The following is a 12127-nucleotide window of genomic DNA, read 5'->3' on the forward strand; positions in this document are numbered from 1 at the left end:
GGAACAGAAACGTCATTACCCCAGTTTTGTGGATATTAATCTTGTAGATGCCAAGATATGTCTGGACCAAAGTGGTGGACCAACCGACCAGCATGCCATCCCCAGAGCCCCACTGTTAATGTGGCTAAAAAAAGCATTGTCCTCTTTTTCATTATAGGAACTGGTGTAGCTGAGGACTGACCCATCTCTGCCTTTTAGAGGTCATACAAGCACACAAACAAAAACTTGTGGGCAGAAGAAGAAAAGCAAGTGGGAGGCTGAGAATATCTGGCCTAATTCAGAACTAGCCCTCTCTAAACTGGTACACTTCACTCATGGGCAGCTGGCTTCAGTATTTATTAGTCTTTTTTTTAAGACAAATGCATGTAGAAGTTTGTATTTGCACCCTAGTGGTTATCCACATGGCTTTGAAACAGATAATATTGGTCCAGTGAGGAAGCAAACAGAAAGTTTTCTCTTCTTAGTTTGAGTTTGAAGTGAATAATGTAGCAACTATCCAGTCAGTGCTGCAGAAAAACGCTAGAGTCAAATTCAATTACCTTAAGTGGACCAGACTCAAAATGGGCCTGTTTCAAATTGGGCCCATTTACAACTCAAAACACCCATTTTACTCACTATATGTAATATGAGCTGAGAGGTAGTGCGACTGAGATTAAGACTTTTACAGACAAAAGGAGCTATCAGCAGTTAATGTTCATAACTCAACACAGCAGTGACACTGTAGATGGCAAATTATCACCGACTGTCATTGCCCAATACTTTGTGGGGTTCAGAATTTCCTGTGATCGCTGTCTTATTGGATAGTCGCTGGAGTAACGTTTCACTTTGAACTCTGGGACTTTGTTCTGCAGCGGCAGAAGTTTCTGAAAATCTTCCGTTTCGGCTTTAGCCAGATCTTTTCATAGCCATAACATTAAAATATTACCTGTTGGAGGCGAAGGAAGCCCAGACAGCCATGTGTCAAACAGCCCAGCCTGAGGTAATCTCCACTGCTACCCACAGAGAGGTTCATCTGACACGAGAAACCTCTCCCACATGCAAATCTGGACTGTATCACATGGGAGGCCATTTGTCTAATTTCATTTGTCTTATCTTGTGAATCACTCGCACTTTTGTCAGTGAAGATCTTACCTTTACAGAGAGCAAGTGCCAGAGAGAGAGAGAGGTAAATTACATAATGAGATCAAGGGCCAGAGTGTTTGTGTGACCCAGTTTGACGAGCAGTAAGCAGACACGATCTGAGAGCCATTATGCACTCTGACAGGTCCAAATGAATGGACCATTTCTCTAATGTGGAACAGGGATGGGGGGCCTCGGATACTTCAAATGTTTCAAATTCAGCAAAACAGTGACCTCCCTCCAGAGAATAAATGCGAAAATAAATCCCCAGTCACACACTTCGGCCGCAGGAAAAGAGAAAAATGGGGCCTGTCTACTCGGCCCACTCGCTCGCTTTCTCACCAGCACGTGAGACAAAGTGGAAAAGTATGAGGAGCTCTGCTCGCATTGTGTTGCATGTTTTCTGATATGTTACACGTTTTTTTTTGTGTGTAAATGTGTCTAGCTTTGCAATATGTTTTTTGTGAATGTAAAACAAACTGTATGTGCGTGAGTGTGTGTTATCCCTTGATGTGTATGTGTGTGTGTGTTCACAGATTTAGTAAAAGGCCACTTGTAATACTCTAGTGTGTGTGTAGAGTGTCTGTTTTCTCCATTTTCTGTTCCCCTCTCGCCTCTTGTTCTCTGTATCGTCTCCTACTGTCAGTCTGCCCACTAGGCCAGCGTCTCTGGACACCAGCCACGAAGAGGCCATTTTCTGGCTCCAGTGGTGTGTGTTGAAAAATCCCTACTTGAACTCAACAGACCCACCGGCTTCATGAGTATCCAGCTTCTGGCTGGTGGTTGCAGGTTTGAATCTCTACGCTGGCTGGAAGGGGTGTAACAGTGCATTATAGTCAAAAAATGGGTCATGTTCATTGCAGAGTGCAGTGGATCACATATTAATAAAATCAGTACCAACACCAAAAGTCCAAAAGACACTGATTTATGATTGCAAACATAAACGTACAATTAAACTGAATCCAGTTACAGTGAGAACCTTCAGAGGTCGTACCTGAAAACATTCAAAATAACAGGTTTATAGTCTACAGGGGTTTGTGGCAAACAGAAGTATTTGGAGAATGTGAACTTGTTACAAAGTTCAAGCATTTGGTCTTTATGAGAGTTTTGTTCTCCAGTTTAGTTTTGAGCACATAAAAAAAACCTTTATAAACTTATTTTTGGTGTTGATGCTTCTTTTTTTTAATGTATTGAATTCTGCATATGGTATCTAATAATCTGCTCCTGTACATGTTAAGTATATAGATTTGTGTAAGTATACAAAAAAGGAGTAAAGAACCACGTCAACTGAAAAAAAGAAAATCAAGTTTTAAACTAAACCTGTAAGAAAAACATTTTAAAAAGCAAGAAACTCATTCAGCGCTTTCACAAGTTAGTTTTTATGACAACTTTGTTCAAATGTTTTGCGTGTTTCAAACCTCGTACCTATCAAACTCATTAACTAAGAGTATAGTGGCACTCCTTCTGACTGCCAAAGCATGAACAGAACATAAATACTGCTCCTTCAACAGAAAACGGTTCTCATATCTCCAGATCTTTGGTAGTATGTATGTTTTACTGTGAAGCATCCACACCAAACATCTCTCGAAAAACAATGTAGGTTTAAAAAGTTCACAGCCCAAAGTTCAACCCCATAACTCTCTTTGTCGTCCAAACTTCTGCTCACAGGTCATGCCTCTTAGCCCATGTCACTCAGTCTGTGAGTGTGCCTGCAGAGACAAGGAAACCATAAAACCGTGAAGTGCTCCTTTTCCTTCCCTTCCGACACATTTCTCTTTCGGCGGGGCTTTTTTAGCACACTGAGCAGGCAACAGCGGCGGCAGCAGGAGGAGGCTGATGGAGAGGGCCACCTGAACAAACCCAGTGTGGAACCAGGCAGCCAGGACAGCCAGGCCCAGCCAGATTTATGACACTCCACCACTCTTTTCCCACAGAGAGGCCCCTCTCTGGAGCTTCTGGATGTAGGATACCCAGTCTATTACTTTTTGTCACCTCTGTCTACCTCTCCTTCCTCTCCCCTTCCTGTTCCACATTCCCATTTCTCGTTTTTTTGTAACGTCAATCTATCGGTCCTTTTCCTCTTCCACTGGATCTTGGTATCTCTTTCTTTCTTTCTCTCTTTCTCCCCCTCCTTTTCTCCCAGACATCCTGGCCAGCTGTTCATCCAGACAGGGTGTCTACAGCTGTCTGTGCGAACCAGAGCTGCAGCTCCAGAGGTAGGTCGCATAGCCTGCAGCGCGGAGCTCTTTCCCAACACCTCCGTCTCCTCTCTTCGCAGCATCCATGACCTGAGCATGACCTTGACACTGCAACGACATGTTTTCTTCACAACCACCCACACACAGAGGTTGTCAAGAGGAGGCAGCATCGCTGGAAATATACTGAATACCAGCACCATTTACTACACCATACAGTAGCACAAGACACTCTAAATTGCACTCTGCACTTGCAGGCTCTATAAAATTAAGCCTAGCTTTGAGAGTGTAGCATTTACAGTACAGTAAACAGACATGAAATGAAAAAAAAAAAGTGCTCTCAGATTTTCTTCCTCTTTCTTTTTTTGGATTTTTTTTTCTCTCCACCCAGCAACAGCGAAGTCTTGGCAGAGGCTTCTCATTGCCCCCCAAAAAAATCAAACCACTGACTACAGACATCAGTAAATGGGTAAAAAACTTCCCCAGACTAGGGTAAACTCTCTTACAACACCCCACGAGACAAGAGGTCGTAAAACCAAATGAAGTGTGCAGCAAATTAGCCCTGCTTTGCTGCAGATATTGTAATAATTAATCCAGCCCTTGCACGCTTTTCTGCTGCGGTATTCTGCTCTGTTGGCCAAGTCGATCTCTGATGAGGGACTTAAAGAACTCTCAATTCAGTTTTTTTTTTTTTTCCAGAGAAGGAAAATGTTAAACTATACCATCATGCTTATTTGCTTTGGGAACTGTGTTTCTAAGTTATTTGTCATTATTTCCTGGAGAAATGTCTTCTTAAAAGTTTACATAGCTGCATTCCTGTTGTTTTCCCCGGGTTCCAGGGTAATTGTCGAGATAGGTCAAAAACAACATTCCTCTGAGCCTCAACAAAGAATGAGTTCGATTATTGGTGGCAACAGCTTAAAACACTTGAAGCAACATCACGCTAAACTGCAAGTGAACTCAAACTGACAACATGCTGGAATCTAATGATTTGTTACCTGATGTTAATGAAATGTTATGAATCCTCCAAGCTTTGGGAAACATAGTTTACTACTTATGGGGGGCCGCCAGTGTTTCTTGGTTGGTTGTTGCCATGTTGCTATCCGTGCCGCATGGCAGAGACCTGAGACCTCTGAGATGGACGTGTTTACCCTGCAGTTAATCACCATGTCTGATGCGGCCTCTCTGGACGTGTGAGGGGGGGAAATGCCGGCTAAATGCAGTCACCACGACCTAATGAGGTGGTTTAGCTGCAGCAGCGTGCCTTCAGTTGTACTCTGTAATTCAGAGACACCGACTCCACAGTTCCCCTGGCCAGTCTGCGTCACAAGTGCGTTCGTCCGTATTCGCCACGTCGCCCACAACCCTGTGAAACATGTTGAACGGCTGCTCGAGGAGACCAGGGTCCTACAGGCCGTCAATCAATGTGGAGTGTGTGGTTTGAGAATGGGGAGAATGGGGAGAGCGAGGAATGGTTATGGAGTATAAAGGAATTATGGTCTGACCGTTTTTCGTGAGGCAAGCGTCAAACTTCCCATATGAAAGCAAAATGAGTGTAAAATCTGTTGCACACGCACATCCTGCGAATACCTCTCCCATACAGAAGAAGACAGCAGCAGGCCTTTCTCCTCCTCTCTGTCCTCGTGGCACAGCAGTGCTGTTCTTGGAAGAGCCTGGTGCTGTAGCTCCGCTCCTCAGCTAATGGTTAAACAGCATGCCCATGCCATGCTCACTAATGACAGGCTAGGCTTATTCCACTGAAGTGGCGCTTTTCAGAGTCAACGGTGCACAAAGAGCGTAGTGAGCACCTCCCAACGCAGCTCAAGTGCTGCGAGGACAGCGTCTGCTCGAACAAGAATGCACACATGTATTAACAAACACTCAGATGGCCTCAAATGAAGCTGTGCAACAAAGGAAAGTGTCTGCTTACACAGATTTTTGTGGTGACTGATGAATCTGGACAGAAACAAACACAAGAACAGCATTTATCTTCCAAAGGTTCCTCAAAGATCTTTCTGACACCACCCTCAGGTCCTTTCAGCTTCCACCTTGGAATGTGTTTCTGTTCATCCTCATTTATTATCTCGACTCCTTACAATTATGTCATTTCTCACTTTGAAAGCTGCTTTGCTTGAGTTTACTATTAAAATCGTCAACACTTGAACTCTAGCACATCCTGGTCTTGTTATTTACAACAAAGTCCAAGTGTCCCAGAATGAACTCTAATACATATCCTGTGTAATTCACTGAAACATTTGTCTATACATGAGAGAATGAACAAGGAATAAATCCTTCCCAGAATCATGAGGTAGATCTTCTGAGTTTTACTCTGTGTTTACCCTCTTTTCACTGAACAATCAACAGATGAGAGCCAGTACGCGCCGTTTGTTTGTCTTTCAAAACAGGAGGAGGGCCAGAGAGCTTTGTTTGACTTGGCATTTGTTTAGCCATATTATTAGGACAGTAAACTTCCGAGCTTAGTCGTTATGTGCACCACATGTTAGACTTTTTTTTTTTTTTTTGTTATGTTTCCCATGAGACAGCTAAAATGTAAGAGGACCTCCACATATTCCCACTGTGAGGTGATGTAGGAGCACTAAAGGTCTGCTAAGTGTAGGAGAATTTCATGCACATCATCCATCATTTCCAGGAGGCAAAGCGTGAATACGTGTGCATGTGAACGCAGAGAAAAAATGTGCATTGTCTGGGTGCATGCCTGCGTGGGAGTCTATGCATCTAAAGGTATGTGTCCACTCCAATTCTCTCTCTTTGGGATATTTGACTCTCGGATCCTGACACACTTTCCCAGCATCCACAGGCTGGATCCGTTTCTGCCCCATGGCGGGCCCACTTCAACACTTCCTCAGCAGAAAAGGTGGGAGCAAGAAGAATGTGTCTTTTCATCGAGACTGGCGCTGCATGAATATTTCAAACAGGCAACATGACTCCTCAGTGCCACCCGACACAAAGGAGAGGTCTCTGGGTGAGTTCAGGGGTGGTGCAAGCGGAGGTGAAATCTCAGATCGTAGCTCGGCTTGCAGGCACCACCTGCTCGCAGTGATAGACATGCAGACAAGGCCCTGGAGCTGGTGCCGCGACGGAGGTTTGGTTAAACACTATCTGACCATGTCTGCATGTACCGGTGCCAGGCCTGCTACGGGAACATGCGCTGCTGTGGAAAAACCATAAGCACAAGTCCAGGCATGTGCTTGCATTGTTGATTGTGTGTGTGTCTGTGTGTGTGTGTGGATGGAGAGGATGGGTGTGCCTGTGGACATACCAGGAATTCCAGGTCGGCAATAAAGCCAAATTGAAGGTGGGGGATAAAGTCGGGATGTGTTGAGTGATACCTGGGCAGCTGGGAATGAGAAGGTGGGACAGAGAGATTTAGGGTGGTTGAGATGTGCTGACACTGCTATAGGTGAAAAGTGGAGAAAGATTAAGCTGGAGGGAGGATTTTGCTGCATTTTGTGGTCAAACCAACATGAACTGGGTTGCGCTCCAACTCTGGCTCAGAAATAGACAAGTGTGCCCTCAAAAGTCCAGGAAAATATGCGGTTTATATGGTTTAATAAGACCTGAGAGGTTTGTTTTAATGTTTCACCGACTGACTCTGTATCAAACATTGTTGTCAACGTGTGTGAGTCCTGTTGTGTACGACTGCCAGCACACTGTCATATTGTTATGGTAAATGTTTATGGTGGTGACCCTGGATGTCATGTTGGTATGATATCTCCACATGTGTTTGGGTTTAGAAGCTTTTCCAATGTGCAGGTTAAGGCATTGGCCAAAACACGGGCTCTGCAGATCCAAAGCAGATTGTAGATATGTAATTTAAAAAATACACATACTTTTCAAACACGGGGAACAAAAAGTTCTTTCAGTCATACTACAAAGAAGAAAATGTTCATACTGCAGGTCTACAACAGTGATTCTAAACCTTTGAGCGAGTGGCAACTTTAAAAACACACTTTTGGATTGTGAGCAGTTCAACCAAAATCAGATTTTAACTCTCAGGCTACTTTGTTTGAGTATTTTTAGAGGACTGAAGAGATATTTAACCTATAGCCAAACTAACAGGGGTGTGAGGCTGTCTGGGATCCCTAAAATCTTTAGGGTGCATCACCTGGGGACCATGAATGTCTGTAAAAAGTTTTGTGTCTGTCCTTCAAGTATGTGTTTGCTGGACAAATGATTACATAAAAAGTTTTCTGTTCTTCCCTTTTCTGTTGGTGATCAGACTGATCTTGTGATTCATTTGGATGGTCCCAGAATGAGGATTTCTACCCTACAGTTTGGCACATTAGAATCTAAACCATCCTGAGTTCTTACTGGATATGTTTTATCCATAAAATCATGAAAGACAGTGTTATATTGTGTGAGAGGCAGGAGATCACACCACTCACTGTGATTAGTTTCATATAATTCAATATTATGCTCAATGTATCAGGCGATCGCTGACCTCATCTGTTAAACAACAAATGTTTAACACCTCTGGAGCACAAATTTCTGCACAGCATGAGCTCTTGAACGTCCACTTTCTCGGGTAGCGTATTTTGACATGTAAATGTGCTTGATGCAGTCCCAGATCTGTCTGCTGGTGAGAGCAGAGCGCGGCCGAAAGCACGCCTCATTAAGCCACAACACTGCGGCAATTAAAGCCAATTAAAAGCCTGTTAGGGAACCCAATGGGCTCCCCGCTGAGACAGGTCCCGTACCATGACACTAGGGAAGAATGCAGGAGGTCCGGGCTGCAGACACAATGTGGTCATCACGACTCACAGGGGGACAATGTTATACAGTGATTGAATGGAACAACATTCACATGAAAAGAAACTCTTAAAACCTGCAAAAAATGTTATATGTTCACATGTAACTTCTCTTCATCCGTCAGTGAAATGCTTCACCTGCTGTTCACCTTTTAATTTTCCTCTATTAGTGGACTTGCAAAATTTTCAAGGCTGAAAACCCTCCATTGTTCTTTTGATGTAGTCTGCAGTCCCTCACTCTCACGCACACTCTGCTCTGTTGTGGCAAAGACATGGAGTTGTGCTGAAGCCCAAAATAAGCCCGGAGCTTTAATAACGGAGCAATTTCCAAAGCCGTGTAATAATAACTCAATGCCTAGTTGATGGCGGGCTTCTCTGACTCGAGTCCTCGGACATCTGGATACTCTTCAGATAGTCTCCCTAACATGGCACGGTCAATTCAAAAAGGGGGTTGCCTTTCAAGAGACAACAGAAAGGGCTTTTGTCTTTTGTTTGACAGACTTCCAGGCAACATGTGGACGGTGCAGCCATTTTAGTCCTAAGGTATGTCCTTCTGAATTCGGGGCTCTTTCTACTCCTGGACAGCCTAATGCGAGCCAGATTGTTGGTGCTTTGGGGAAAATATAGATCTCATGATTACCAACAATTGACCAATTCATTTGAGGCCTCCTTTGACGTGGCGTATGTGCAGCTGCATTCGAAACTGTGGTTATTGTGTGTGTGTGTGTGTAGGTGTGTGTGTGTGTGTGTGTGTGTGTGTTTAGGCTCGATCCCTCCCACAATAATAAATCAAAAGAGGCTGGTAGCCTTTAGATCATGTTGGGCCCCATGTTTTGAAGAATGGATTGGCACTCAATATGAGCACTGATTGAACCACTGAGAGGGTGTTTGGATTAGAATGAGCCTATACATTACACAGATGGGGCTCAGCCTAAGAGAGAGAGAGAGAGAGAGATTGTGTGTGTGTGTGTGTGTGTGTGTGTGTGTGTGTGTGTGTGTGTGTGTGTGTGTGTGTGTGTGTGTGCGTGCCAGAATATTCTCATAAATGCAGTTTTGGCAAAACTTACTGTACAGAGTCGCTGGACCCAGACAAATACTGTGTGCCGGGCAACACGTGCAAGTAGTGGAATCAGGGCAACAAAGGTTGTGTGATGAACCGTTTAAAGGCTCAACTGAGATCACCAGCCTTTGCAGCTGGATGTTTTTCACCCAGCTAGTTTCAGACGGGCTGCCATAAAATCAACTTGGAAAGGCAAGAAGAAGCAATAGGGTAACTTTATTGGCTCGAGATGAAGTGCTTGTGTACAAAGGCATTCCAGAAATGCCAGGAGAGATGGAGACTGCCCACGGCCAGGTAGCTTTCTGAAACATCCTCTTTCCTTATCACGGAGCTGTTCACAGCTGGCATACAGCTGCCTCTTTGCACTGCTCTATCTTAAACTGTTGGGATTACGCACAGGCGCACATAAGATATATGTGCGGGTGAGCGCTGCAAGATAATGGGGAAGATAAATCTGAAACATCTATCTGCCTTTTATCTTAAATGCATTTTATCACCCACTGCTGACACGTGCCATCTCTTCAGAGAGTTTGTAAGCGTCAACAATATTTGTTAGAATACAGTCACTTTACTTTTGCCCAGTAATTAGGAACTTTTGGTACAAGAATATTCTTTTTCTGTTGTTTTCGTGAAAAAGTGAATGTTGAGCAGCAGCTGAAGGTGAGTAGTGCACACACCTCTGCATGTAAACAATCTTTTTTGTGTGGTCGCATGATGCAGTTGCATAAAGATAATGATGAAATTCATCACCATTGCATCAGATGGTTAAGTGCAACAATGTGTGATTGCTAGAACACAGGATGAGAAAGTCCAGAGTGAAAATCCTCTGGCTAAGGTGTACCTTGGTAGTTTCTTGGTATATTTCTAATCTAACTTTAGAGACTGTTTACACTTTATTTGGCTTTAAAGGACTACACATTACACAGTCCATTCAAGGAGTCCATTCCCAGAGTGGGACACAAAGATCAAAAACTCCAATATCTTTGTTTATTATTCACCTGTAGCCAGGTTGCAATTAACTCAGGTTAGCTTCAAAGCTATGCGAAGGGAAAACAGCTAGCCTGTTTTTCCAATTCTTGGAAACAGTTTATCTTTCTGCCTAATACTCCTGTGCACAACATCCAGCTGGTTGCCTGGCAACCTTACTATGACAACAAGCTACCAGAAGCCACTGCAGCCAGCTGTTCCACAGATTTTACATTTCTGCTTCTGCACAGACGAAGCAAACTCTATAAAATGTGTAAATTAGTGAGCTATAGGTGTCAGTAGGTATAATTTTGAACTCAGGCTACAATTTTCCATTTTGTTGCAATCCTTATGCTGCGCTCGGCTGATCACCTCCCTGCTCTGCTTTCATAATTTATGAACAGACAAAAGAGCGGTGCTTGTGTTATAATTTAACTCTCGAACAGAAAACAAAAAAGCAAGTTTCCTAAAATGTTGAGCTACTTCTTGTACTGACTCTGTGTTGTGTTGACTTTGCTCTCTGCAGAACCAATCATATCGGCCTATTTGTTTAACCCACTTTATTAATTTATTGCTGTTTTGTCACCTGTTTCCTTGCAGAAGTCCTAAATTTTGTGACTGTGACTTTTTTTTTTGCTAAAGAGTTATTTCCCGTTGAGAAAATGGTGGCAGCTGTTTAACCGTCATGTGGGGTTTCACATAATGAGGATAATGACGACAATGAGCATAAAAATAAATTATGGAAATTGTTCTGTGGCATGAGAGAAGTGTGTGTTACCATGAGTGTAATTTGGAGGTTTTAAGGATCTTGTAGGAATTTTCTTTTTAAAATCAAAATGCATAAAGAACATCAATGTATGTGTTAGAAATGTAGTAGTAAGTAAAAGTAATTGACACAGCCGTGTAAGACATGAAATTACACAGATGAGTCATATATAAACATACTGTAGATACACATGTATATAAAGAAAAAAAACACATATAAGAGAAAGTTTGCAGATTTATACTGTTGTAAGATATTTCTGTCTGATTGATGACTCAAATACAGCAAATTGGAGACATACATATACATTGTGATCATTTTTTGTTTTTATCATCTTTTCCACACTATTTGAGATATTCATGTTGCACTGTAATAATTTTGCATGTTGTGCTTTATCAAGCCTTTGAGTTTAAACATTTGCAATAGGGGTGGGGGTTGGCTTTTTTTTTTTTTTTTAAACTAGGGACACTATACAGTCATAAGAAAACAAAATTCCTTTGGCCTCACAAATATTTCCCACCATTTCAACTCTTCTAAGATCGGAATTGGATGGCGGTTGTTCCACTGCCTGTTAGCGTGCGATTCCTTGATCCCTCTGTAACATGAAGCCCGTGTAGCGAGCCGGACCACATGGGGAGTGCGATGTTGTGAGGTGAGGTATTTTTCGACTGGGAGACGAATATGTAATGCATTCCAGACACGCTGGCCGCACACGGCTTTCTCCCCTGCTACCTATAGGCATCAATCCTCTCCCCTTTCGCTAGAACAATAAACCCACTGCTGCTAAGGAAGAACTCATTTCAGATCCACAAAACACAACTACCTCTTCTACCGCTTCCTGGGGCCTGTGGAGAGGGATCCCACTGTAGTCTCCTGGCTTGGACTTCGGTCTCGAAACACTAAACACTTTCTCTGACTCATAAACATCAACCCTTGACCCAAAATTTAAGACCTTGTACCCATGTCCACACATTCTAGACTCATAACTTTTTGCCGTTAACCTTCAGCTCACCCACAGAGCCAACCAGGACACTAAATCTCTCACCCATCCTGAAAAAACGTTGCAGTGATTTTCTGAAGCGTGACCTCCTGGATGATCACCTCATATAAAGATGTTTCTGGTGATTCCCCTGCAAGGAGGTCTAAGCTGGTTTAACCAAGTTGCATAACTGGGATGATACTCAGGTTTCTCCGTTCAATGAGGCCCAGATGGAAGATGATGTGAGTTTTCAAAAACAAACCCCCAAAAAACCTC

The sequence above is a fragment of the Stegastes partitus genome, unplaced genomic scaffold (genome assembly GCF_000690725.1).
Source record: "Stegastes partitus isolate 25-593 unplaced genomic scaffold, Stegastes_partitus-1.0.2 Scaffold65, whole genome shotgun sequence".
NCBI classification, from domain to species: Eukaryota; Metazoa; Chordata; class Actinopteri; family Pomacentridae; genus Stegastes; species Stegastes partitus.